Source organism: Terrapene carolina, unplaced genomic scaffold (assembly GCF_002925995.2).
Source record: "Terrapene carolina triunguis isolate 2854851 unplaced genomic scaffold, T_m_triunguis-2.0 Scaffold68, whole genome shotgun sequence".
Lineage (NCBI taxonomy): Eukaryota > Metazoa > Chordata > Testudines > Emydidae > Terrapene > Terrapene triunguis.
The window spans coordinates 42290923-42317673 of NW_020664419.1; positions in this window are offsets into that span (position 1 = coordinate 42290923).

A 26751-nucleotide genomic window follows, 5' to 3' on the forward strand; every position below is an offset into this window, starting at 1 on the left:
GCTTTTCTTCTCTAGAGGCCCACGTTGAATTTTGTTTTGCGCCACAAGTGAAATGAGTGTGGCAGTCTCGACTAAATCTGTAGTGAATACAAAGCCACATAGAAAACACACTACACGATTTAGCACAGCTGGCAGCCTCTGCTGAGCACAGGTCCAAAACTAAAATATCTGGGGAGGTTTCCAGTCAAAACGGAAGTGCATGTGCAGATTTATGTGAGGTAGCTTGCATAGTGCATGTCAATAAGCTGTTACTTTTATGAGCACTAAAATCCACAAAATTCATATGAAGTAAAGGAAATATGGTTTTAATTAATTTAGAAGCTGGTAGGTGGAGAGTTGGATTTGATAATTTAGCTGAGCAAGTGGAGTTTATATCCCAGAATAAAGTATAAGGGGCCAAATTAATCTCTGGTGTTAACTCCAGTGAAGTCAATGAGGTTTCACAAGAGATTAACTTGACCCATGAAGTTTACTATGCACATGATTTCTCAGCTGAACAGTTGCTACCCGTGATAGAAATAAAAAGGAAAACTTAGATGAAAATACAAGCAATATCAATATTAAAAGCATCAAAATCTGACTGGCCAGCCAGCACTATTTATTTTCATATTCTAGCACAGGGGTCTCAAACTCAAATCACCACGAGGGCCACATGACTAGTACATTGGCCCGAGGGCCGCATCACTGAAACCTTTTCATACAGCGATACAAAAGTATAGTAAAAAATGAAGAGTAATACAGTATGCTATTAAAAGTCAATGTATTAACTTTTATTAAAACTGTAATGGGAAAAGTCAGTGCTAATTTTGACAGTCATTTAATTTTTGGCCACTTAACTGGCAGCGTTAATTTGTTAATTGTATGAGTTAAAAATGTTTCTGTCAGCCTGTGATGGGGTGTCCATCCCACACAAGCCCTGAGTGGGTAAATGTGGGCCAGAAAGGGCCAATTAACCTTATATGTTGCACCTGGAGGGAAGCCAGGGATTGATAAGAACTAATGGAAGATGAAGCCCAGTGGGGGGAAGATCTGGGCTAGGATGATAAAGCCAGGAAGTGACAGTAGGAAGGAGGCTGTAGGGTGGAGGTCTGCAACCACTCCCTAGAGGGAAAGGGAGTTGGCTAGAGACAAGGAGGAGGTCAGGAGGAGAGTAAACCCTCTGGTTCTGTCCTGGATTAGGGATTCTTACAAGAGGCCTAAAAGGGTGGAGTACCCATAAGGAGGTGCTCCTGCAGTGAGTGGCCCCATTTACACAGGTCTGCAAATGTATCTTGTAATTTCAGTCCAGCAGTGTTTTTTCTAACTTATGCTTCTTCACCAGTACTATATTCTGCAACTGGAATTTAGGGTCTTGTCTAATTCCTATTGAAATCAATAGAAAGAATGTAATTGACTTCAATGGGGGTTGGATTAGACTCATAGTCAAAAGTTCTGTTGATGATGCATAAGCCAGAATAGCATACAGCTCATGCTCCTCCTCCCTGCCCCTATTCCAACCCCTTCCCCAAATCCCCACCCTGGCCCCGCCTCGCCTCCTCTCCTGAGCGCGCTGTGTCCCCGCTCCTCCCCTCTCCCTCCTGGAAAGTCCTAAGCGCCACCAAACAGCTGTTTGGTGGCGGGAAGTGCTGGGAAGTAGGCGGAGGAGCGGGGACGTGGCGCTCTGGGGGGGAGGGGCAGAAGGGTGGAGTCGGTGCCTATGGCGGGCCGCAGGAAATAGCATGTAGCCCGCGTGTTTGAGACCCCTGTTTTAGCACGACTACAATATACTAAGTTTCTCAAACGGAGCAAGCACTTTACAAGAGCTTCTATGCAGCAGCAAAAATCATAGAATTTCACCTGGTGCAAGATGCTGCTTAGGAATGTTGGAATTGCAATACTGGATCATCTCAGTGGACCATCTCATCCTATATCAGATGCTTCAGACAGAGGTGCTAGAATCCCCGTAACGGATAGTTATGGAATAAACCTCGTTAGCTAGTGTTTGGTTAATATCCTGCCACAAGAGGGCTTATATTATTTTTATACTTTCAAGTGTCACTATTGATGTTCCTATCTTTATAAACTTTATATTCCGATTGATAAATGTATGTTATTGTCTTATTGGTGTAAAAAAAAAGGTAACGTTTTGAAGCATTATTAAGGAGCCAGTCCTGCCACACTGATGCTGAGTAAAATTTTATTCCACAGGGAGTTCCAATGAAATCAATAGGAATATTTGTGCATTAACGTACTACTCAATATGAACAAAGTTGGCAGAATCTAAGGATAGCTCTCCTGTTAATTTCCATGGGACTACTCAAATCAGAAAGGATTACTCACATAAGTAAGTTGTTTCAGGATCACACCAAAGATTTTTTTTTTAAGTACAGTACTTAAACAGATAGTGTCTTATGCTCTCCTGTTATGAATGTTAGTCCTTAGACCTGCCAAAAGTTTTGCTTTGTAAGGTTCTAACTTCCTCCTCTCGATCAGCTGCAGCTGACCCTGAGCATTGTGATTCAGCCCCATTGATCGTACACAGCAGCAGTCAATATGTGGCAGTGTGGACAGAGAAAGAATGTGTATTGTAGCCAGTAGGGGTGAAGACAACTCACCTTCGTTAAATTAAAATTCAGTTTATACATAGGATGAGAGCAAAGCTAAGAGAAAATAGAAAAAAAAAGGGTTACTTCATAATTATGCAGGTTTTGTCCCCATAATGGACAATTATGGACTAATCCTCTTTCATATTAACCATGTTAACATATATAATGAAAAGGTGTTTTAAATTGCATTAAGTAAACTCTGACAGGATTTGAACCTGTGGTTCTAGAGAGGGTTGATGCTTAAAATTTGAAGTTAATACTACTAAATACTCCAGAAGTTGGCTTGGATATTGGAAGCAGCAAATAATAAATAAATTATTGGAGATATCCTATCTCCTAGAACTGGAAGGAACCTTGAAAGGTCATCGAGTCCAGCCCCCTGCCTTCACTAGCAGGACCAAGTATTGATTTTGCCCCAGATTCCTAAGTGGCCACCTCAAGGATTGAACTCACAACCCTGGGTTTAGCAGGCCAATGCTTAAACCAATGTTTAGTAGTACTATCATTTGAGAGAGCTATCTTACATAGTAGCATCTGGCATGGCTCATGTCAGAGATAAGCCCAAATAGTTCCTACACTTATGATGTTTGAAGCCTCTGGTTAGCAGTGTTTAAAAAGACACGAGAGGGCTCTCACTAAGCAGCTCTCTACTCCATCTTATTAGAAGACAACTCTTATTGTGTAACCAAACCTTGTTGGTCATTTGAGTTATCACTTAAGATTGGTTTCACTGTGCATAACACTTTTCTGGAAAACAGGTCAAAATGTTCACATTTCAAATCCTAATTTGAAGGGAGTGGAGTTCCACACTGGTGGAACCCATGGTAGCACTGGGATCTAAATGGCCTTATCTTTCAGGGGTGCTGAGCACTCACAGCTCACATTTACTTAAATGGGAACTGTTGATATTCAGGCCACCCCGTTAAAGTGCTTAAATATGGATTTGGCTGCTTAAAGTTGGGAAGCAAAATTAGAAAACATTGGCTTTACTCTCATGAAAGCATCAGCACTCCAGAATGCTTTGCTAATATAGGTGTGTTCGTATTGTGTGTTTTAGTTTGGGGGGTGGGTGGAGAGAATGAAAAAAATATATTTTGTCTAACTTTGCAGAAAATACTTAACCACCTCTATACATCAGAATTCGTTAGTGCAGTGCATATTCCTAACAAAGGATGGGAATGCTGAATGGATACAGTTTATTTATAAATTAAATAAATATGTTTCATCCATGCCCTTGAGATTTAGCTGATTTATCAGTTAATAAAATAATCATACACCACAGACTTGTGCTTCCAATTTATTTTTAAAAGAAATAACATTGCATTTTGACATATATGAATACAAATGTAACACAAGAGGAAACTTTGTTAGAAGCCACAGATATATATATCACCAGCTGTGCATAAATTACCTTACTTGCTTTTTCTCTGCTATTTATGGGATGGATCCTGCAAGCACTTACTCCTCCATGTACTCCTTACTTATATAATTTAAATAAAACTCCGTGGGACTATTTCCTGGCGTGAGCATTACTCATATGAGTAAAAGATTGCAGGATCAGGCCCTACATATAGGCAACACTAAAAATAATATTCAATAATATGTTTTTAATTATATAACTGAAATGGTCACACTATGCAGACTAATAGCAGAGGTTGATATAAAAAGTGAATAAATCTATACAGATCAAGATTGGGCCCTATATTTTTTTCTTAGTTAAAAATGCTAACATAAGTCTCAGACCTTAGTCCAAATACAACTTGTGTCAGCAAGGACTACTTATGTACATACAGTTAGCAGGGTCAGACCCATACTTCCTAGTATAAAAAGTATTTTTTTAATGTCTTGTGGGTGGCTACAGAAATCACTTGACTGTGAGGATGGTAAGCTTTAACATACTCATAAAGAGTGGAAAGACAAAATCAGTGTGCCATGTAGAGTGATTCAACGGCTTAAAGAATACAATTAAATGTGATCCAAAATTCTTTCATTAAAAGGGGGCCCCCTCCTGCAGACCTTACATGAATAGCTGACTTCAATGTATCTACCAGCATCAGTAAGGAGTACTCCCCTGAGCAGAGATTGCAGTTTCAGACCCTCACTTTTTATGTTTGACGGGAAGCTGGGCTTTTTAGAATTCCCATCCCCACCCTTCACGTCTGCTGCTCTAATCATCTTTTTTGAACAGGCCTTTCTCCTCCATCTTTAAATTCCCTCTGCTCCCTCCTGTATATTAGCCCCAGCCCTGCTTTGTTATTTTTGTTGCTTGTTTCCCTCTCCCCCAGTCACTACACCAGACACTTCTCTCCCCTCTGCTAGTCTGTTCTGATCCTGAGGGACCCTATGCACTCCCCCACAACTGAGTAGCTTTTAATTTCCTTTTGGTATTTTAAAAACTCTGGGCTATATTCTCTCCTCTTGAGAGAAAATTAAAAAAACTCCTCCAGAAATTCCACTAGTTTAAACTCACAGACTTCCAGCCAAATTCTCTTTTCAAAGGGATGGCAGTTGGAGGCCTTGTGAAGAAGGCAGGGCAGTGCTTCCACTGAAGCCCAAAGAGCCACAGGCAATTTGTAGAGATCCCAGGGCTCTGCCTCGTGTGCCAGCCCATGGAGTGGGCCAACTCCTCTTCTCCCCTGGCACCACAGCTTTCTGAAAATCAGTACTACCATTGATCCAATGCACCTTCTCCAAGGGTCTTTCCATTGACTTCAATGGGCTTTGGATCGAGCCCCAAGAAGGGACATGTATGCAGCTGCAAAGAAGTTAATTTTGCTTGAAATGGCATTTAACTTCTTCCTGTGTATTTGTGGCGTTAGCTGCCAGTTTACATGGGAGCATTTTACATAATGTAGCAGCTCCCCAAAGCATGCCTTAATACCCCAGTTCTGCCCAAACCACCCAAATCCACCATGTGCAGAGGTGCTTCTGTGATATTGGTGAAAGAAGCGATGAGTAGTGATGGACCTGGGACCTTTTGCAACTTGCGGGCCTCCATGCCCTTTCTTACTTTATTTTACTACTAGGGCCAGGTCTACACTACAGACCTGTATTGGTATAACTACGTTGCTCAGGGGCGTGAAAAATCCACACATCCCGCCCCCCCCCCTCCCCCCCCGAGCGATGTAGTTATACCGACCTAACTCAAGAAGCTCTCCCGTTGACATAACTACCGCCTCACAGGGAGGCGGATTAGCCATATTGATGGGAGAAGGTTTCCCATCAACGTAGTAGAGTCTTCACTAAACTGCTATCATGACACAGCTGCACCATAACTGTAGCGTTATACATGAAGACAAGCCCTAAGTGCCTCACTAGGGCATGTTTCCTCAAGTATCCAACTCGGGGCTGCTTCTGCTATCAGTATACCAGTGTAAATCCAGAGTTAATTCCATTACAGTGCTCATTGAGGTGACCCTGGATATACAGGGGCATAACCTAGAATTAGGTTTATAAATGCACATGGGAACCATAGGAAGAAGGCTAGAGAAACCCCACACTCTGGTAAATACAGATGGCAGATGACAAATACATAGGGGAGAAAGAAGGAGAACAAATATATGAAAAAGGGAGACAATTATTGAAGAAGGAGAAGAGAGGGACCAAAAAAAAGTAGGGAATCAGAAAACCTGCCAAACAGAATACAACTTTTTTACATCACTGCATAAAACATTTACACTAAATAATTCTATTGTGTTTGGGGTGTTTTCACATGAATCTTATTTTTTTAAAATCTATCTCGGATGATCTTCCATGGCAAAAGAATATGTTGTGGGTTTTTTTTTTTTTTTTTTTTTGCAAATGCCTGTTTTATAATCACAATAAGACACTCTGGACCAAGCCGTAGCACTGATTAATCCTCACCTCAGATGTGCTGGAAGCATGAGGTGAAATGCACCCGAGGTGTGCATTAATCAGCCCTTCCATACAGTCTGTCCTGTCTTACTGGTTAATTAAATCCCAAACCCAACAGTTTTGGGAAGAAGGTTAGGAATGAACATGTTTTTTAAGAAGGGGGGGATTTTATATGAACTGACAGCAGTGCAGAAAAAAACAAGATATATTTAGAACAATATTTTAATTTGTGCTACTTTACTAGATTAGATGAAAAGAATGTAATGTTTTAAAAAAGGGAAATGTGATTAAGAAGCTTAAGTGCACAGTATATTACATGAAAATTCTGATAATAAAGCAAGGTAATATCTACTCAAAATTATAATTTCTGTACTTTTGAAATCATCTCAGCAAGAATTATCTACCCATATCAAATTGTAGCACTTGTCAAAATCAACTGTAAAGCATCTCAAGTGCTCTTCTGAATCAACAAAACAGATGTATAGCGATGTGAGGTTGCACTGAGATGGAAATAAAAGTGAACTAGATGCCAGTCATTGCCCTTAATCTCTTGAACCCAACACTTAACACAGTGGATATCACAGGTCTTTGGGACACTATTTATAAGGGAAAAAATCAGGTCTTGAATCTTAATAATATATGCAAAAGCACTCTGTGAAATTATTTTCTTTTAGTTTCACTAGACTTTGATATGCTGCAAAGTTCACCGCAACAAAATGTCCATAAACACTAGGTGGAAGTTTGAAACTGCACCCTGCATATCAGGTTTAGACAGACAGGAAAATGGAGATTTAGGCAATTATATCACATGATATAAAAGGGTGTTTTACATTTTTTAATAAAAATTAAAAGTGTGTAATGGCTCAAGAGTTTCCCTTTTCATTTCAAGAATATTAAGTGATATTTATAGGGTAACACCTGGAGCACAGTGAATACAATGTTTGTAACTTAAAATTAAATCAGCAATTGCAGCAATGCTGACTTTTATTAAGAAAGTTAATAGACACAATATGTTGCTCACTCTACTACTATGTCTACAATTAACCATTAGGAAATGCACTGTCCCCCAACCCTGTAGGTTGGGACATGCATGTGGAAGATCAATCCCTCTACAAGTTTTCCAGAACCCTCTGCCCCTGGAAACATGGTTAACTCAGTGGACATTTTTCCACTGGCTTATTGTACTAGAGTATCTAAGAGATATAAGACATGGTGTGGGATTTCCCCTGATTTTTTTCCTCTTTTAGTGCCAGTGGTTTCAGAAGAGAGAATTGTTTGTAGAATAGCTGATCCTTGCCTCCACTCCACCCTTTAACCAATCACACCCTTTTACCCCCTAAGTCCTTGGAGCACCAATGGATGCTGTCCAGACAAAGGGGTTTCTGCCAGCATGGGGGCAGGGCCCGGGGCTATTTGATTTTGTGGGGCCTCTGGGAGGTTGGAGTGCGGGAGTGGGCTCAGGGCTGGGGCAGGAGATTGGGGTGCGGAAGGGGGTGCAGCTCCAGCTGGGGGGGGGTGGAGACAGGGATGGGACGGGGGTTGGGGTGTGGCAAGAGGTTCAGGGTGCGGGCTCTGGGTGGGAGTTTGGGTGTGGGAGGGGGCTCAGGGTTGTGACATGGGGTTGGGGTGCAGATGGGGGAGCGGGGTCTGGGAGGGAGTTTGGGTGCAGGAGGGGGCTCCAGGCTGGGGTAGGGGATTGGGGTGCAGGAGGCGCTTACCTCGGGCGGCTCCTGGTCAGCGGCGCAGCGGGGCTAAGGCAGGATTCCTGCCTGTCCTGGCTCCGCACTGCTCTGCTTCCCGAGGTGTCCGGCATGTCCAGCCCCTAGGCGGAGGGGCCAGGCCACTCTGTGCAGTGCACACTGCCCATGCAGTGCACACTGCCACTCTGTGCAGTGCACACTGCAGTTGCTGCCCCCGCAGCTCTCACTGCTGCAGTTCCCAGCCAATGGGAGCTGCGGTGCTGGTGCTGGGGGCAGGGACAATGTGTAGAGATTCCCTGAACGCTCCCCGCCTAGGGGCCGCAGGGACATGCCGGCGAGTCGGTGTTTGCAGCTCCAGCTCCATAGGGGGGGGGCACCGAGTCCCAGGGACTGAAGTCCGGCCTGCAGCACGGAGACTTGCCACGGGCCGGATGAAAGGAAGCAGTGGGCTGCATCCGGCCCGTGGACTGGCGGGACCCCCTTAGCCCGAGGCCCTGGGCTGCAGCCCCTATGCATTAATACGGCCCTGCCTGAGGAGATTGGACAATCATATTGCATATGATTTCTTCATATGCAACAGGAAATGCTGGATACAGTGCCAGAAGATGGGCAGCTTAAAGACTGGCCATTCTTTGTCACACACGGTGGGGCCAACATGATTAAAGCAATAAACAATGGACAGCCTTTATTCTTGTCATCACTAAGTGAACCCATCCAGGAGAAGCCTGACACTGAAAGTTCCTATTGCTGGGGCATACAGCAGCTATGCACATTTCCCCCAGAAAGTGATGGCAACCAGATACAAACAGTTCAGGTGAATGTAGGCATAGCTCCGTAGAGGTAATCTGAATGCATACACTTGCTGGAAATCCGCGTTGTTCATATTGACCTCTCAATTGGCCTTTGGAGACACAAGTAACGGTATTTGACACCTTTGAATACAGCACTTGTGAACATAGTCACTGTGCTACATTCTTCCTGCAGTGCATGTACTCCAGATGTGATTGGCTCACGTAGGGGAGCAGGCAGAGGCTGACCCACCCTTAATTCAGCTCTGTCTACTGCCACCAACTACATGTCACCGGAAGTGTTTAACTAAATAGATACATTCAAAGGAGGATCAGGGGACAGGAAATCAGGTCTCAGGTTATTTTTTCTGACTCTGCCAATGGTTCAAATTATGGTAACTTCTGTGCTTCTGTTTTACCAATTTTGTGGAGAACAAAAGGGTTGGGGATCTTCTCTAAATTTTACAGCGCATGCCTGGAGGTGGGTAACGCTGGGATCCAGAGCTCAATGAGCCATCACAACCTAAGAGCAGAGAAGGGAGAGACAACATAGTCTTGGCAGTACTGGCAACAAATATCAGGAAATCACATAGACGTGCTAAATTCAACATAAGCCCCAACCCAAGCAGCCAGCAACTTTAACAGCTGAAATGAACCGGTTGTAAGCAAAGGGAAGTGGCCCGTGACATTTTTGCTCCAGTGACTAACTGTAGTGTAGAGATTGAGAACAGCCCTATGTATCTGGGTGTGCGTTGTGAGATGTGTCTGTGTTCTTGCCTATCCCATACTAGTGCTTCCCTCTCTCCTCCACCTTCCTTCTTTTCATGAATAGCTGTGCAGCAGCCAGCAGCTTAGACTGAGAGAGTCTGGCTCTTTCTTATGCCAAACTGCAAGCTTTTTTAAAGAAACTCATATATATGTTTATGGCTGGCACAAGAACACTGGGTTTTTTTCTCCTAGTCTCCAGGAAGTGCTAAAGAGGAAAGTCACAAAGTGCTTCAAGCCAGTACTGAAAATGAGAGAAGAAACACCTTCAAATAGCCGTCACATACTTCACAAAGCAAAGCCCCACAGTCCTGCAAGTGATTCCATAGCGTAGACCCTAGCACTGGCATTGAGCCCCACTGCCTTCATTGAGTCTCTGTGTGGGCCCACAGAACTGCCTGCATGGAACCGTTTGCAGGATCTAGGCCTAAAACCTAAAAACAGGATCATGACCTTCTCTTATGATGCTGTGCAGAGGAGTAAAAGATGCTTCCTCAATGCCCTGTGCAAGCGCCTGTCATTACTGGTCACAGTACAGAGGAGCTGGGGAGGAAAGCATTTACTGCAGGGCCATGCCTCCCCCCCCCCCCCACACACAAGTGTACACTATTGGCAGATTACTTTGCCCTAGGAGTAAGGGGAAGCCAGGGAGAGACTCACTTAGTCACAATTCCCTTTCTGGTCTGCCCTTGGGGCAGTATGTCAATGTGCCACCACTTATCCAGAAAGATCAGTGTGTCAAAACTAGCCCTAAATTTGGCCACTAATTTGTTGGAATACTGTCATAAAGACTTCCATACAGAATATTACTTTCTCTGCCTCCCAATGCTTTGGCCAAATACCCAGCAAACCTTTGATTCAGATTGCTATTCAGAACTACTTTCCTTATGCTATATGTGACAACTAGGCTCAATTTATTATTCTGTTTGCCCAGTCCTACCTTCCTTATCAAGCAAAAACCTAACAGAAAACATTTCAGCTTTCCAGATCATTGCCTTAAAAGGAAAACAAAACCACAGTGATGGTGGAAAGCAGATCTTCATTACAATTGTACTCCCTATTTTCGATTGCCATTTTTGTGAGTTTGCTTTGGTTTGGATGTTCTCTGCAATGCTATGCAAAATTACATTATCTGTTGCACACGATACGTATATTGTTGTTCCCAAAGGTTTACTTATAATGTTCACAGCACCATTTATTTATTTTCCCCCCCTTGTCATTTCTGTACAGATTTAATACAATGGAAACATGGCTTCCACTGGGAGCTACAGGTAGTGCAGTTCGAAAGTTCTCTATAATTGGTGTCTGCCATGCCAACTCAAAGTAAGTTATGTAAATCACAGCAAGGACCCGCAACCCCTAAAGGCATGAATATTTTTTTCATTCAGTGCAGTGAATAACTACAGAATCTTAGTAATAGTCTCCTCCACATAAGGGATCTCCTTACCAGGCAAAGTCAAGGTCTAGAAACTGGCCATGTCAGTTCTGCAATTTAAATCCAACTGTTAACGATGCTTATGGTAGATAACATTACAGTAGGGCAAGTCATCATACACAATACTAATTTCCAAGATGCTTTTCTCCTCATATCCCTGGCAGACTCTCATGCTACTGTTTACTTTCACCATAATGATTCCAGCAAACTGGGACCTTTGCATACCATTTTCCTTGCTTTTTCCTATAACAACTATTCAATTTCAAATGAAATGATTGGCTGTCTGGGTTTGATTCTTATCTCATTTGCTGAGGTGCAACTCCACCGATTTCCATGGAGTTAACCTTATTTACATTAATGTATCTTAGGCTAGAATCATGCCCTTCTATCAACCAAACATCAGAGTACTGTTAAGCCCATTTTATTTAAAATGGTACTGCAAGTACCACAATTTTCAAAAACTAAATTCAATGAACAAATCAATCTCGATATTCTTATGCCTTTTTATTCCTCCCACAAATCTAATATTTATGGGTCATATATGCCAGTACATAGGCTATGTATCAGGTAACTTAATGGATCCTTAAACATATCAATAATCTATTCCTAATATGATCCTCATCTTATGTTTACACAATAAACCTGTTGAACAAGCTTTGCACTTATTAGGAAAACCTCCTGATGTTCTCTGATAAAGCAGAGAAAAGAAAAGAGAGGGATATTTTAAAAAGCTAATTGAATCTGATTCTTCTACTGTATCTACCATCAAGTATTCTGACAAAGAAAAATCTTCTTTGGGCTTGACTTTGTCTGCAGCCCCTCTGGAATAAATCTTAATCTAATATAATAACTTTTAAAATTCTACCTCCACCCTTTAGTTTGTCATTTATTTACTCAGGAAAGCTAAGCTCAGAAGCGGCATCTGGTTTTCACTGAGGACCTGCTTTTCTGCTAGTTTTTTTTATTATTAAGAATGTCAAGCAAATATACAGTACATATATGCACTTTCTGGGATGTACATAGGGTCCCTTAGGAAAGTGCGTGATTCATAACAATATGGCATTCCACTAGGTCATGGGCCTTGATCCTGCATTCCAATGTGGCTGCTTTGCATTGCACTGTAACAGCTCCTCTGCCACCCTCCCTACCTGTCACCAGCAGAGAGATACGTCCATGGAAAAGAGGGCCTGACAGGAGTGATACTACCCTGAGGTGATCCCCAGCTGCTTGCATAGTCCCCTCCAGCCATGGGCATGAGTTAGAACTGGGCATAAGAAGTAGAAGCAGCATTTAGTCCCCAGCAAGGTCCCATGGTGAGGAGCATAAGGAAGACTTAAAGCCATCTTTGACGGCCGCTGCCTTCTGGTCCACCTAGCCCACTCTCTCCACAATTCCAAAAAATATACATTCTGAGTAATTGGCTTACTATGTTATTTTCCATCAGTTAGAAAATGTTTCTATTTGGTTCTGCTTTTCACCCAGTTTACCAGACTGGTTGAGTGAGGCATAGGAGAGCCAGTATGATTTAGGTAAATTACAGAATTACTCAGTGGTTTAGCCTGAATTAAATCTGAATAGTTCTCTAGTCCATCATCCAGGATGTATACACGGGCCACATTTGGCCCCCTGTTATACCATGTGATACCCCAATGAAGTAAAGTACAGACAGAAATTGGCGTGACCAACTTTTTAATCAGTGGGCTATATTCTTTTGGAATAAGAGACCAGTGCTTTTGGCATATCTAGGTAACTAAGCCATGAGTGCCCCTCATCTCCTCACTTATGTGCCGCAAACTCCTTTATTTATACCATGCGCTATAAGGAATCAGTTTAGATTACTAATTCTACATTTTTAAAAAACATCCCTTTAGTCTAAAATTGTATAAAGAAATGAGATTTCACTTGAAAATCTTTGGGGCCCAGTTGGAGAGGCCAGTGAAACACATTCAATCCATGATGCAGGCTACCAGCTTCAGATCTTTTTACTTTTTAGATATTAAAGAGACTACAATTCATTTATTTATTATTGATTAGACTTGTTTAAGGGGATTATAGTTTCTCTGAGACTGCTTTCAAAAATGCATGCAAACTACGATTATTTTTCTTGGGGTGGCCAAAATCAATTTGTTCTAGCACAATTCCAACTCTCTCTCTTGAGGCCCCTGAACTAAGAATGTGCTGTGTCTGGAATATTCACTCCCTACTGTAACTTGAACCCATAGGTAGAGCAAAGAATGCCTACTTTTCCCAGTGATCCAGGACTCCTAATTACAGGTTAAGTTTTGACTAGTTAGGACTGAGTCCAAAGCCTTTTTGCAGGTTGAAGTCGTTTTTGTCTGGAAAAAAATTATAGGGGAGGGGGAAAAAACGTAACAAGTGGTATAAAAATGTTGCATCACTCTGGGGTATGGCAGATGATTTATGATAAGGAACACTGTTTCTGACATGAAGCATCACATCAGGTTAAAAATAAAATCAAATCACCAAAATGCTGTATTCTAAAACTCTGGTATGCTTCCCTTCAGTTACTGGAACTGTGTTTTTATCTTCTTTTTATGACCTTTTTTATAAAAGGTAGCTGGTACTCACAAAATTTTTTGGGACTGCTCAAAACTTTTCACAGTTAATTAGTAATGCATGTAGCAAAACACCCGCCCTACCTCTGGGCCTTGGGGGTTGCCCTGGTTCATTTGTAACTGATTTATTTTTTAAGGTTGTCTGGCACATCTCCACCCCAACTGCTTCCAAGAAATTTTAGCCCAGCGTCAGCTGGGAAAGATCAGCTTCACATGCTGACATACAGAGGCGGCCTGTGGAATATGGGGGCCTCTAGTGGGGCCATCAGTGGGAATCCTTAGCTCTATTTTGACCCAGGAATACATTAAATGCCACCAGTAAGGTTTTTTAAAGTCTTGTGAGATAGACCCCTCGTCTGACTACTGCATTATGTATTTCCTAGATCAGGAAGAGGAGTGTTATACTTACTAGATTTGTGGCTCATTTCATATGGGGAAACCCACGGTGGATGTTTTTTGCAGTATCTAAAGCCATCTCTCATGACTTATGAGCAGCCAAAAAATTACTTTATAGACAGTTTACATTCTACAGAAAAAAACAAAAGCTGGAGAAATATTCTGATACCTTTACTCAAATTTGAGGAATGATTTGCTCTGTGTAAAATCCCACTGAAGTCAATAGAAATAGTACTCAATGTGAAGTCTACAAAATCCACTCCCTTCCCCCCACAGTTTTCTTGGGCTGTATAAGACCTGCTTATGAGGAAAATTTCTTAGAATGTTTCCTTTTTTTATTTTTCCATCCCCTAAGGATGCAAATTTCTTTCTGGAATCTTCTCTACTAGACTTTCCAGGTCAATAGTCTGGGATCTTTTCATTATCTTCATGTTCACAAGTTGTCCAGTAAGCAGAGCCCTGCCCTGTGTGCATACTTTCCCTATGAAGTTGAGATACCCATTAGATTGCACAGGTATAGGAAGAAAATTCCATTCCTTTGAAAATACAGTTTCTGATTTTCTATTTGGGTTGTTTTGTGCCTTTTAGATGCAGGCCTGAGTAAAGACAGATGTAATACCACACCCCCTAGGGACAGGTTGGGAAGGGCTCATCTTTCAAAATGTGTGTTTGGATCTGAACTTTCCAAAGGTTTAGGTGTATTAGGATCCTGGGGTTTTGTTTGGCCCACCGTAGAAAGAAAAGGGGGCCAATGGGAAATTTAGATCTGGATCAAATTCTTCCAAATGTTAAGAGTAGATTTTTTAAATTTTATTTCGTTTTTACAACTTTAGAACAGCAATACAGACCCTTAAGTATTTTTAATGGGGAGGTGATAATAAAAAAGAACTACCACAACCTTAGCTAGATCAGAAAATGGGACTTTGATAGGCTATCAGACCTTTGATTAAAACAATACTCTCAGATTTTATACTCTACTAGAAAGCTGCAAAATCCCCGCAGTTTAGTTATGCAACATTACTCAGTTTAACTGTTACTTTATGCTCACCCATGTTCAGATGCTTACACTGAGAGAACATTCCTAACCCACTGAGAGACAGAGACTGTATTTTGTTAGGATAGCAGACTTGTTATATTCCATTCAGCTCAGCACCATTAAGCTTCTGTGTGTAGCATTGCTGTCTGCTGCAAGGATTAATATCTCAGTACTGTATTTTCTTCTTAGTCTAGGGTTACATTTCAAGAATTAAATGATCATTCAGAAAGTTGGCTTCAGTTTATGAGCTGTTAAACCTGCGATAGATATGGTACGTCAAAACGAAAAGCAATAGTCAAAGTTATAATAATTAATGTTAACTTTTCCCATGGAATCTTCATCCCTTTCATGCATAATGTGCACCCGTTCCTGTTACTATAATTTTACTCCAGACTAAAGGGAAGATTTTTCTAGGATGGACCCAATGGATACCCTTCGTTATTATTTTGTGCTTATGAAAGGTGATGAACTGAGCATTCTGGAGGCCCAGAGATAGGGTGTGTGTTTTGTTACATATGTTACTAATTAACAGTGAAAAGTTTTGAATGGTCCCCCAAAAATGTTGTGGGTTCCAGATACCTGCATTCATCCACAAAGGAGATACAACACTTCCCACTTCAGTGAAACCAGCCCTACACTGCCCCAGCAGTACACCTTGACCTTGATCTTGAGGCTCAACATCTAAGGGTGAGCTGTAGTTCAGCCACTATGCCCATTCAGGTCTCGATCCCTCTACTAAGACTACCAAGGGTGGTTTTGTGATAGGGACCCCTGTTCATTAGGAACTTGATCAAACCTACCAACTCTTTTAATGTTTACAAATGAACATCCATTGATGGAAATAACTCTCACACACTGCCAATCTGGGCTGAACTCGGACCAGTGTCCTGGGTTTAAATGCTCAGCAGCCCACTATCTATTCTCTTAGAAAATAAGCCCCCCCAAATAGCCCTTTCTGAGTATTTTACCTGACCTATGTGCCTCCAGAAAATCACAAGGGCCTTAAGATTAAAAAAAAAAATCACATCTTTTGTCCCTGTTGGTGTTGTCTGTTATCTCTCATCACCTCCCCCTTAAACTAACTGTAAAATTGTTTTTTAATCATTTTAAATGTTATTAGCCAGTATTTGACATACGGGTCCAAAGTTCAGGCCAGTATAAAAATCAGTTGAGAAATACTCAGCAGACAAGTATTCATGCACTCGTGTCACCTGACATATGGTGAACAAGCTGATGAATGACTCAGGACTTAAATGGTAATTACCATTCATCATTATAATAGACTTGCTAATTCATAAATTCTTGGTAAGCCAATTTTCTATAAAAAAGCTAATAATAAGAGTGGAGAAGAAAGAAAAAATAGCCCTAGTATGATAAAAAATGTAAAAGCTAAAATATCTTCACTGCCACATATTCCATCTAATGATTGAGAAGTTTTGCACCAAAGTGCCTCCTTATGTAGCACCATTTGCTGTACTGGGCACTGATGGAAACACGAAAGGATAGGCAGAATGCACCAACTGACTGCACAAACAAAAGAGGCCTGCAGATGGGATGAACAATGAGGAAGGACGTTGAGAGGGCGTTAGAACACTTACACATGAAATAGGAAGTCGTCCTTTGAATGGTTTTACACACCATGACAAAGTTATGCACCCAAAGCTACTCACTATCTAAAGTGTGCAAGCAGCTCAAAAGGCTGCACCCAGTGGTGCAGTGAGAAAGACATTGAGTCAGTCATGGTGGCCTATGATCAAAAAGGTCAGAAGCTTGTTGACTGCTCTGCTGCAAATCAACACCTCCCTAGCAACAGAATCCTAAATGGCTACCAAGGTTTGGATGTGTTAGTAACAAACTACTCTTTCATTCACCCCTACCCCAGAAAAATATGGTGCAAGTAAGCCACACAATCCCTCTGGGGAACAGCAACAAGAAGCACCGAGACGAATACATGTAGATCAAGCTGTTGGGGTTAGGGCGCACACTGTGGCTTCTTGTATGCAATCCCAGTCTGAGGGGTATTTGTCCAATGTGCTGGTTGGGAAGGGACTGGAGCATTACAGAGCACATACTCCTCAAATCAGCAAGAAAATCACTATTGAAACTGTGCAAGTCCCGTGGTCACAGAAACCCTTGTCCCCCTGGTACATTATGTATATAAACACCTGCACACCCTGGTTTCATTGTTATTCAGCTACGTTCCCCACAACCAGAGAAGTGACAATAATAAGTCAATCTGAAAAAGGATCCAAGGTACCACGAATTACATTCAACTTCTTTCTCCACCACTATGCCTGGATCCTCCTAGTTGTGGAGGGAGGATTATTGCATCACAAATCTGGTTAAAATTGCACCCAGATACACTGTGCTGTTGGGTGTGTATTTGGAGACGAGATGCTGAGCTACCTTTTCTATGAGGTTATACCTGGATTTACATTGCCTACGCCTCTTTTTTTTTGCACACAGTTGTTGTCACACAGGAGAGGTCCAAGTGCTAGCTAATCTACGGTGTGCTTGGGGAAGGAGAGGATTGTATGTATGTGGGATTTTGGGTGCAGTTTTCCCTGTGTTTTGCACTTTGCAGTGCAACCTGCTCTGTTCCTCTGTGTTAGGCACCATGGTGAATGATCAGACATTGGGTAGATAAGACTATTTGAAAATGAGAGTGCCAAACACGATCTTTTACTCTAGCTCGCATACACTATACTGGGAGTACGGACACTATTAAAATTTACTATAATATGCCATGTTCGAACCAGTTTATAATGTGTCTTATTGACTGCTCTGCTGCAAAGCAACCTCCTCTAGCATCACCACCATCCCATCCCCCTCTCTCAGATCTGGGCTTTTCGTTCAGCCCTTTTTAGAGATAAGGACTAATCATTAAAATTTGTTCTAGATCGAGTTTGTACACAGAGTTTTGGTTGGGGCATTTTTTAAAGCTATTTCTAATGCAATAATTAAAATGTCAAATTAGAATGTATGGAAATTGTATACAGTAGAGTGAAAACATTTCAGTTTCTCATTATATTTTTCAGTGCCTCTCACAAGAACAGTTAAAAAGAAGAGCATCTACTGAAGCAAAATATAATATAAAATAAAATAAAACAATCCTTAAACAAAAGAAAACAAACAAATCTTGTACTTAGGAACAAGAAAAGTGAGGAATCCTTTTAAAGCCCTAAATTACAGCAAGCTATAATACAAGGCTATTTATAAAGTCCCTAAGTACAGTACATTTTCCCTTTATTATAATATAAAAAAGACCAGATTCTCTTGCAGTGAAGTTAAATCATGTGAATGATGAATTTAGAATATGGCAAGCTTTCATCTATTCGCATAACTCTTTTTTTGGTAAAACCAAAGGCTTGGAACATGAAATATAAAATGTCATGATTAACAAGTATCGCCGTATTTTTTGTTTTCTTGGGGATACTAAACCATAAAAAGTGGGTCAGCTGTTGGGTCAGATGCAAACAGGAATTAAATTGGAACAGAGTGAATCAGAATGCTTTTGTTCAGCCAACTACATAATCAAAGGATAAAGATTCCACTGAATTAGTATCCAAATTCCCTATTTCCTCGCAGAGCTAGTTATTGTTTAAGAGTTGGGGATGAAGAGTAATGGAGACACGTATACAGTTGTTTGTGAGGTATATATACTATGAAGGTCATACATCCAGGAATGCTTGTAACACCATGGTAAGTACAAGAATAAAACTCCAGTGGGTTGTGGAGTCATTGGGACATATTTCCCAATGGTCAGTTTCCCTATAATGTGTTTTTTATTACTGGTTATTACCAAAAAAAGTCCCTTTGATAGAAACCAGGTAGAAAGTGATCCCCTGCTCATCTGCACTTTGATATTTTGTAGGATTCAGTCTGCTAGAGATTTTCTATTGTAGAAGGAAAATATTTTAGACTTCTATGCTTATATGTGTGATTTCAAGGCAGAACAGCTATTGCTGAACAGTAGGACCATAACAATGAAATTATCTCTTCTAAGCAAGTAGGTCAACACTTTCAACATTGGGTGCCTAAAATTAGGCACTTAAATCTATTTTTAAGGCTGCTGATGTGCTTAAGTGTTCACCAGATCAGGACCTTAAAAGTGGGCCACATATCCAGAGATGTTGAGCACCTGCAGCTCCCATCAATTTACTGGGAAACTTCAGTTATTGAAATCAATGGGAGTTGAGTTTGAAATTTTGGCACAAAGATTTATGTTAAGTTTTAGAGTTGACTATGAGTCATATGTGATGTTGTCACCTTGTGATGTGGAGGCAGACCTACATCACAGGTTTCCTATTAATTATTATTATTATTATTTGTTTTACTGTTGTGTCTAGGAGCCCTAGTCATGTACCAGGACATCATTGTGCTAGGCACTGTACAAACACAGAACAACAGATGGTTCCTGTCCTAAGGAGCTTACCATCTAAGTATAAAGCAAGAGACAACAGATGAATACAGATAAAAAGAGGAGTTACAAGCAAACAATGAGACAGTATTGGGCAGCATGATAGGCAGTGGTATCAGCGTACTAGCAGCCTAAGTGTTGTTATGTTTTTTGTAGGCTTCACAGCAACAAAGACTTTTGAGGAGGGATTTGAAGGTAGGTAATGAAGTGGTTTTGCAGGTGAATGCCTCCTAAGCATGAGGGGGCAGCCTGGGAGAAAACCCAAAGGTGCTTGTTTGAAAATTTAACAAGTACACCTCTACCCCAATATAATGCCACCCGATATAACATGAATTCGGAGATAACGCAGTAAAGCAGCACTCCGGGGGGGGGGGGGGGGGGGGCGCCCCGGCGGGTCAAAGCAAATTCGATATAACGCGGTTTCACCTATAACGTGGTAAGATTTTTTGGCTCCTGAGGTCAGCGTTATATTGGGGTAGAGGTGTATGCAGTAGAGGCTGTGGTCATGGACTGATCATAGGCAGGAGCTGGCCCTTCAATAGTGAATAAGAGGTGATAGGTAGGGTGGGGATTGACCATGAACGGCCCTTGAAAGTGAGTACAAGCAGCTTCTGTTTGATGTGATAGAAAACATGGAGCCAGCAGTGGGATGCAAAGAGAGGGGTGATGTGGTCAAAGTGATGGGCTAGGAAAAAGAATGTTTGCAGCATCAGTCTGAATATTAGCAGAGCAAGATTGCATCTGCTAAAGTCAGAGAGAAGGATGTTCCAGGGATCAAGGTATGAGTTGATGAGAGCTTGGACGCAAGTTTTAGCTGTGTGAATGGATTGGAAAAGCCGGAGCTTGGAGATGTAATGCAGAAAGAATTGCAAGTGTTACACATAGCCTGGCTGTGAGGACAGAGAGAGATGTCTGAACCAAAGATGATGCCTATGTTCCTGCGTTGTCTTCATTATAGATAAAGGACAAAGGGACCACTGTAGATTTCTATTGATGCATCATTAGCAGTGCTGTATTATTGTGTATAATAACGTTTTTGCTTTTGTATTTATTTCCACTGGTGCAAACATTTCCTATGTACCCTATAGTGAGCAAATCAGTGTTTTGCCGGTTTGTTTGAGCTTTTAAACCTAGTAACAGCTATTTTGCAGTTAAGTGCAGAAGGGAGTATAAATATGTAATATGTTACAGTTAAAGGGCCAAATCCAAGGATGCAGTAAAAAGCTTGGGACGCAGGCTTTGCGCCAGGTATCTCATGGAGTGGGTAACTAATGCAGCTCTCCAGAGCCTCAATGTGCTCCCACTGTAGGAAACCGCAGTGGAGGATCTGAGGATAGATCTTTTGCCCCTCCTCTGCCCCTCTTTCTAGCCTAGCCCTGACCCAGGGCACACTGGGACTCCTTAGGGAGCTGGGCTGTGCACATTGCCTATGGAAACCTTTCCTTCAGCTGCCAGAGTCACTTCTCCAGCTGTGGACTTTGGAGCTGGCTTTGCCCCAATAGCTTTTGCGAACTGAAAAGCAGCGAGCTGGACTTTGTTTATAAATAGGTAACCCCAGTGAAAACCCTTTGAAGCTTTTAAAAAACGTCCGTGGGGAATTTTTGTCTCCAAAGACTATTCTATTCTATCTAGCTTCTTATGCCGCATACCATGGGAGCAGGAAGCCTAGAAGTAAATTTTTCAGGGCTCTCACTTCTGTTCAGGCTTTTCCTAGAAGAAGGCCAAGCTTTGAAAGCTTCACAACAATGCTGCTTCTTTGAAACATTAAATACAAGATGGTCACTGAGAGGGCTGTGAAGAGCTGAAGCATCTAAAAAGCAATTAACATTTGGAATGGCGCCTATGAAAAATATTGTTGTTATTCTTAAATTATAACTCAGCATGCTTGGTACAGAGTGAAATTCTGTGGTCTGTGTTGTATGGGAGATCACACTAGATGATCAGAAGAGCCCCTCCTGGCCTTGAAATCTATGGAAGCCCTGCCAGGCTTCTTCTTTACTGCAAGTGGTTTCTGGCTCCTCAGAATGGCATTGGCACAAGAGGGAGCAGTCATGTGGAAGCATTTTGGGTAGTGCATGAGGATGATGTGGCAAAGGCTGTGCAGCACAATGCTAGTTTCTTTTTGATGTTGGTCTTTTAGTAGGATGTGGCTGTTTTACGCTGACACGTACATTTTTTTGGACAACCACGATGAACCCTTTCCCCACAGCGGCTGGCGCAGTATCTTGTGACGGATCAGGCCATTGTAAAGGAAAGAGTTCCTGGCTTGAAGATTGTTGGGTTCAGTTTGTGTGCTCTTGTGTTTTAATAATGAATCCAGGGCAGCTCCAGACCGTCTGACACTGCAAATGAGCAAACATTTTCAGACACCTCTTGATGCTCTCTGAGATGGAACGTCTTCCTGTGGGGGAGGTTTTTTTCACTCGAGGTCACAGTTCTCATAGTGTCTAAAAGATTTAGTATCAGTTATAATAACAGCTGTGAAATACAGGTTTCTTTCTGCTAGCTGGCTGTGGATTTGATACCATATCTGCTCTATAGATACTGTAAGTAAATGTGTAAAGCACATACTAAGCACACAGCACATGCACAGTCAGTGGTTTTTAAAATTGTTTTGTGTACATTTTCTGCTTGATCCCTCACGCTACAGAATATGAAAACCTCTCATTCTGGAGTACCAGGCCTGCACTCTGGGCTCAGTCATGACACGGCTACAGAAGGGAGTAATGGGATGTAAGGCACCCGTGGGCAGCCTGCATTGTGGGTCACAACACATGAAGGAAAGCAGCTGTCACTGGGCTGCTACTCCCCGTTCTGTGCAGGTGGTTGGGGGCTAAAAGGGAACAGCTTTGGTTCATCCTCCCACTCCCACCCCACTCCAACACCGACATGCTGGCCAGCAAACCTGAGCTGGCATGGAGGGGGAAGCAACCTGCACCAAGAAAAGGGCTGGCACAGTTTATTACGCCTATGGAGTAAAGCAGGAGCAGCCAATCTAACCCAAACTGCCACGCTACTCCTTAATGAATGACACAGAGATAGGGGAGCCACTCCCCAGGAATGATGCCTGGGTTTTTTAACAATAGTGTTTAGAGTGGAGCTAGATATACACAGAGAGTTAAGGAGGCGGCGCTTTGGGGAGCCCTCAGACCTTTGCCGGTTGTAGCCCTGATTCTAGTTAAGAAATTACCCAACAATGAACTTGCTTGCTCTAGCACAGGAATGTTTATATTTTCTTATTTTCTGTGGAAAGTAAAAAAGGTCTTTATTAATAGCCAACCGTTATTCATTTATGGCATAAATATGGAATTTAAATGACTTGGGTTCAGCTGACAAAAATACTTAGACAAACACGCCAACCAATTCTGGTAGTATTTGTTTTGGATTTTTGTAATGGGTTCATAGTGCATGTTAATTTGAATGACCAGCAATATGCATTATTCAGCCATATGGAGAGAGAGATGTATGGATGGGATTTAAGTAGGGAAACATTTCTCTGTGAAATTCAAATATATGTCTGTGGGGGGGAGGGGGGGATATACTTCCTCACAAGATTAGAAAAATCAAGTAATCATGCCATTAACTCCTCCTCCCTCTCTTTGTGGATGCCATGGTAGTAACAAATTCCTGGGTAGTAGTGGCTCACTGGTGAACTTGATTCTGAAATGTGAGGTCATACATCCAAGAACAAAGAATTCAGGCCATATTTACATCGAAAAACCACAGAACACTTTTGTAGAACAGTTCTCCTCAGTGCCAAAGGCGCAGCCTCCTAAGGATCCGAGATGAAATTAACAGCCTGATTCTCCAGTGCCTTGCCCCTTGTGCAGGCATTTACACCTGTGTGAAAAGAGTGCAAAGAGGATGTCAATTGCTATCATTCTGATCTGGCAATATTTTACACCCCCTTTGTGCCTGTCTAAATGACTATACATGGGGCAAAGCAGAAGAGAACCAGGCCCTAAGTCTTCATGAGCTGCAGGCTTGAAACTCCAGCCTTCCCGCCCTCAGGAGCTTAGGTAAGTACCTCAGCGGAGGTTTCTTCAGTAAGGGTATGTCTACACTACGGGATTAATCCGAATTTAGATAATTCGAATTTGGGAAACAGGTTGTATAAATTCGATTGTGCGCGGCCACACTAAGCACATTAATTCGGTTTTTAACCACATTAATTCGGTGGTGTGCGGCCACACTACCCCATTAATTTTAACCACATTAATTCGGTGGTGGCGGCCACACTAACCCTAATTCGAATTAACAAAATCGATTTTGGCGCTACTCCGCTCGTCGAGGTGGAGTACAGAAATCGATTTAAAGCGCCCTTTAATTCGAACTAAATGGCTCTGTTGTGTGGACGGGTGAAGGGTTAATTCGAATTAACGCTGCTAAATCCGAATTAATCCCGTAGTGTAGACCAGGCCTAACATAGAAATAGCGCCTGAACAACAAGGAGCTATATCTGTGTGACACAGGTAGTGTTGTACCTCTGGCTTGGGACAATCAATCACATTTTGAAATTCTTTAAGGATGGTTCTTCCTTCCCTAAAGGAGGGACATCCTCAAGTGGGTGTGCTGAGTGGGAACGAGCAAAGGGGGCGTCTTTCCCCAGTACATCTGGGCTGGAGGTAGTAACAACTCGAACTGGTCAGGAATTTGCCAGCTAAACATTTTTGTCAGAAAATACCCCAAACCATTCACAGAAAAGGGTCAGTTTTGATGAATCTCTCATTTAAAAAAAGAAAAGGCTGTTCAGAATTGTCAATGCATTCTGTTTTGACATTTTCAAAACAAAAAAGTTGACTTTTGTGGGGTCAAAATGACTTTTTACTTAGAAATTTAGGTTAATTTATAGTCAACAAATGTAAAACAAAAAAAATCAAAATTGAAATTAAATTATCAGAATCCAACATCCTTATTTCCTCTCAGTGAAAGGAAAAGAGGGCTCCCACTAAAGCAGCACTGTATACCCCCCAAGGGGACATGTCTGAGCATACTGGGAGAACTCATTAACTCATAATTAAAGTGGGGGGGGGCAGCAGTGGAAAGAGCACATTATACTTTTCCTACAAGCACCTATTGGAAGAGGCTTGTCCAGCACTTCTGCAGAAAACAGGTGAAATCCTAACCCCACTGAAATCAATGGCAAAACTCCCATTGACTTCAATAGAACCAGGATTTTATACAATATGTCTTGCACAGGCCCAAGACTTCTCTTCACCCTACTCTGGGTGCTAGAGGTTCCCCCTTTCCTCAGCAATCTGCATAGCTCTAAATGTAGGAAATGGTAACCAGTACCAACCAATTGTACTTAAACTGTCTGATAATCAGGGCAGTTTATAGTTGTTAATCTCAAGTCACAGCTCCTATGGGGCTCAGCTCTGAGGGAAGCATGTGTTATTGTCTATAGTGATGTTCATACCATTGCAGCTATGTAGTAACCTCTGGGAGTAATATGTCTTTCCCAGGGAACTCACAAAGATATATGGGATCACAGACAACATGATTAAATCTTTGCTAGTAGAAATATTAGTGATCAATTACCCACTTCAGTGATCCTGCAGAAGTAAAAAGTCAATTTAATATTTTTCATTTATACCATCTTCCTTCTGAGGATCTCAAAGCACTTTACAGAAGTTTGTGAACTGTTGCTCACCAGCATCCCTGTGAGGTTGTAATGTTACCCTCACTATTTCACAGATGGGGAATGTGAGGAACAGAGAGGTTAATACTGCCTGATTTTCTGAAATGCTGAGCACGTACAAATCCCACTGAGACAATAGGCACTGCAGATGCTCAGTACATTTGAAAATCAGCCCAGTGACTAATGTGACAGGCCCCGATTCAGCCAGGTACTTAAGCACATACCTAAATTTAAACATATAAGTAGACACTTTGGGCCATATCCGCAAAGGTATTGATTTCAATAGGAGTAAGGTGCCTGAACACCTTTGTGGAGCTGAGCCACTGACTTAAATGGGACAACTCACATGCTTAAAGATAGGGACATAGAATCATAGAAATGTCGGCCTCCTGCGCTGAGGCAGGACCAAGTAAACCTATACCATTCCTGACAGATGTTTCTCTAACCTCCCTTCTTAAAAACCTCCCATGATGGAGATTTCACAACCTCCCTTGTAATCCTATTCCAGTTATTAAATACCCTTGTAGATAAAAAGTTTTCCCTAATATCTAACCTAAATCTCCCTTGCTGCAGATTAAGTCCATTTTTTCTTGTTTACCTTCAGTGGAAGTGGAGAACAATTGAGCACAGTCCTCTTTATAACAGCCCATAGCATATTTGAAGGCAGTTTTCAGGTCCCCCTCAGTTATCTTTTCTACAAACTAAACATGACAATTGTTTTTAACTTTTCCTCATAGATCTGTTTTCATAAATATTTTATCATTTTTGTTTCTCTCCTTTGGATTCTCTCCAGTTTGTCCACATCTTTCCAAAAATGTGGCATCCAGAACAGAACACTGTATTCCAGCTGAGGTCACACCAGTACTGATTACAGCAGAACAACTACCTCTCATGTCTTCCATATGACACTTCTGTTAATACATCCCAGGATGATATTAACCTTTTTCGCAGCTGCATCATATTGTTGACTCGTATTCAGTTTGTGATCCACTATAGTCCCCAGATCCATTTCAGCAGTACCACTGCCTAGCCAGTTATTCCTCATTTTGTATTATGTATTTCATTTTTCCTTCCTAAGTATAGTACTTTCCACTTTTCTTTATTGAATTTCATCTTGCTGAATTCAGACCAGTTCTCCAATTCACCAGGGTTGTTTTGAATTCCAATCAAAAGTGCCTGCAACCTTTCCAAGCTTGGTATCATCTGCAAATTTTATAAGCGCACTCTCCACTCCATTATCCAAATCATTAATGAAAATATTGAATAGTACCAGACCCAGGACTCTTCTGGACTCCACTAGATATGCCCTCCCCCCCGTCTGACAGTGAACCATTGATAACTACTCTTTGAGTACCAACTTTCAACCCTTTGTGCACCCACCTCATAGTAATTTCATCTAGACTGCATTTCCCTAGTTTGCATATGAGAATGTCATGTGGAGCTGTCTCAAAAGCCTTACTAAAATCAAAATATGTCACGTCTATTGCTTCCACCCTATCCACTAGGCCAGTAACCCTCTCAAAAAAGGAAATGTGAGTGGGTTGTTCTTGACAA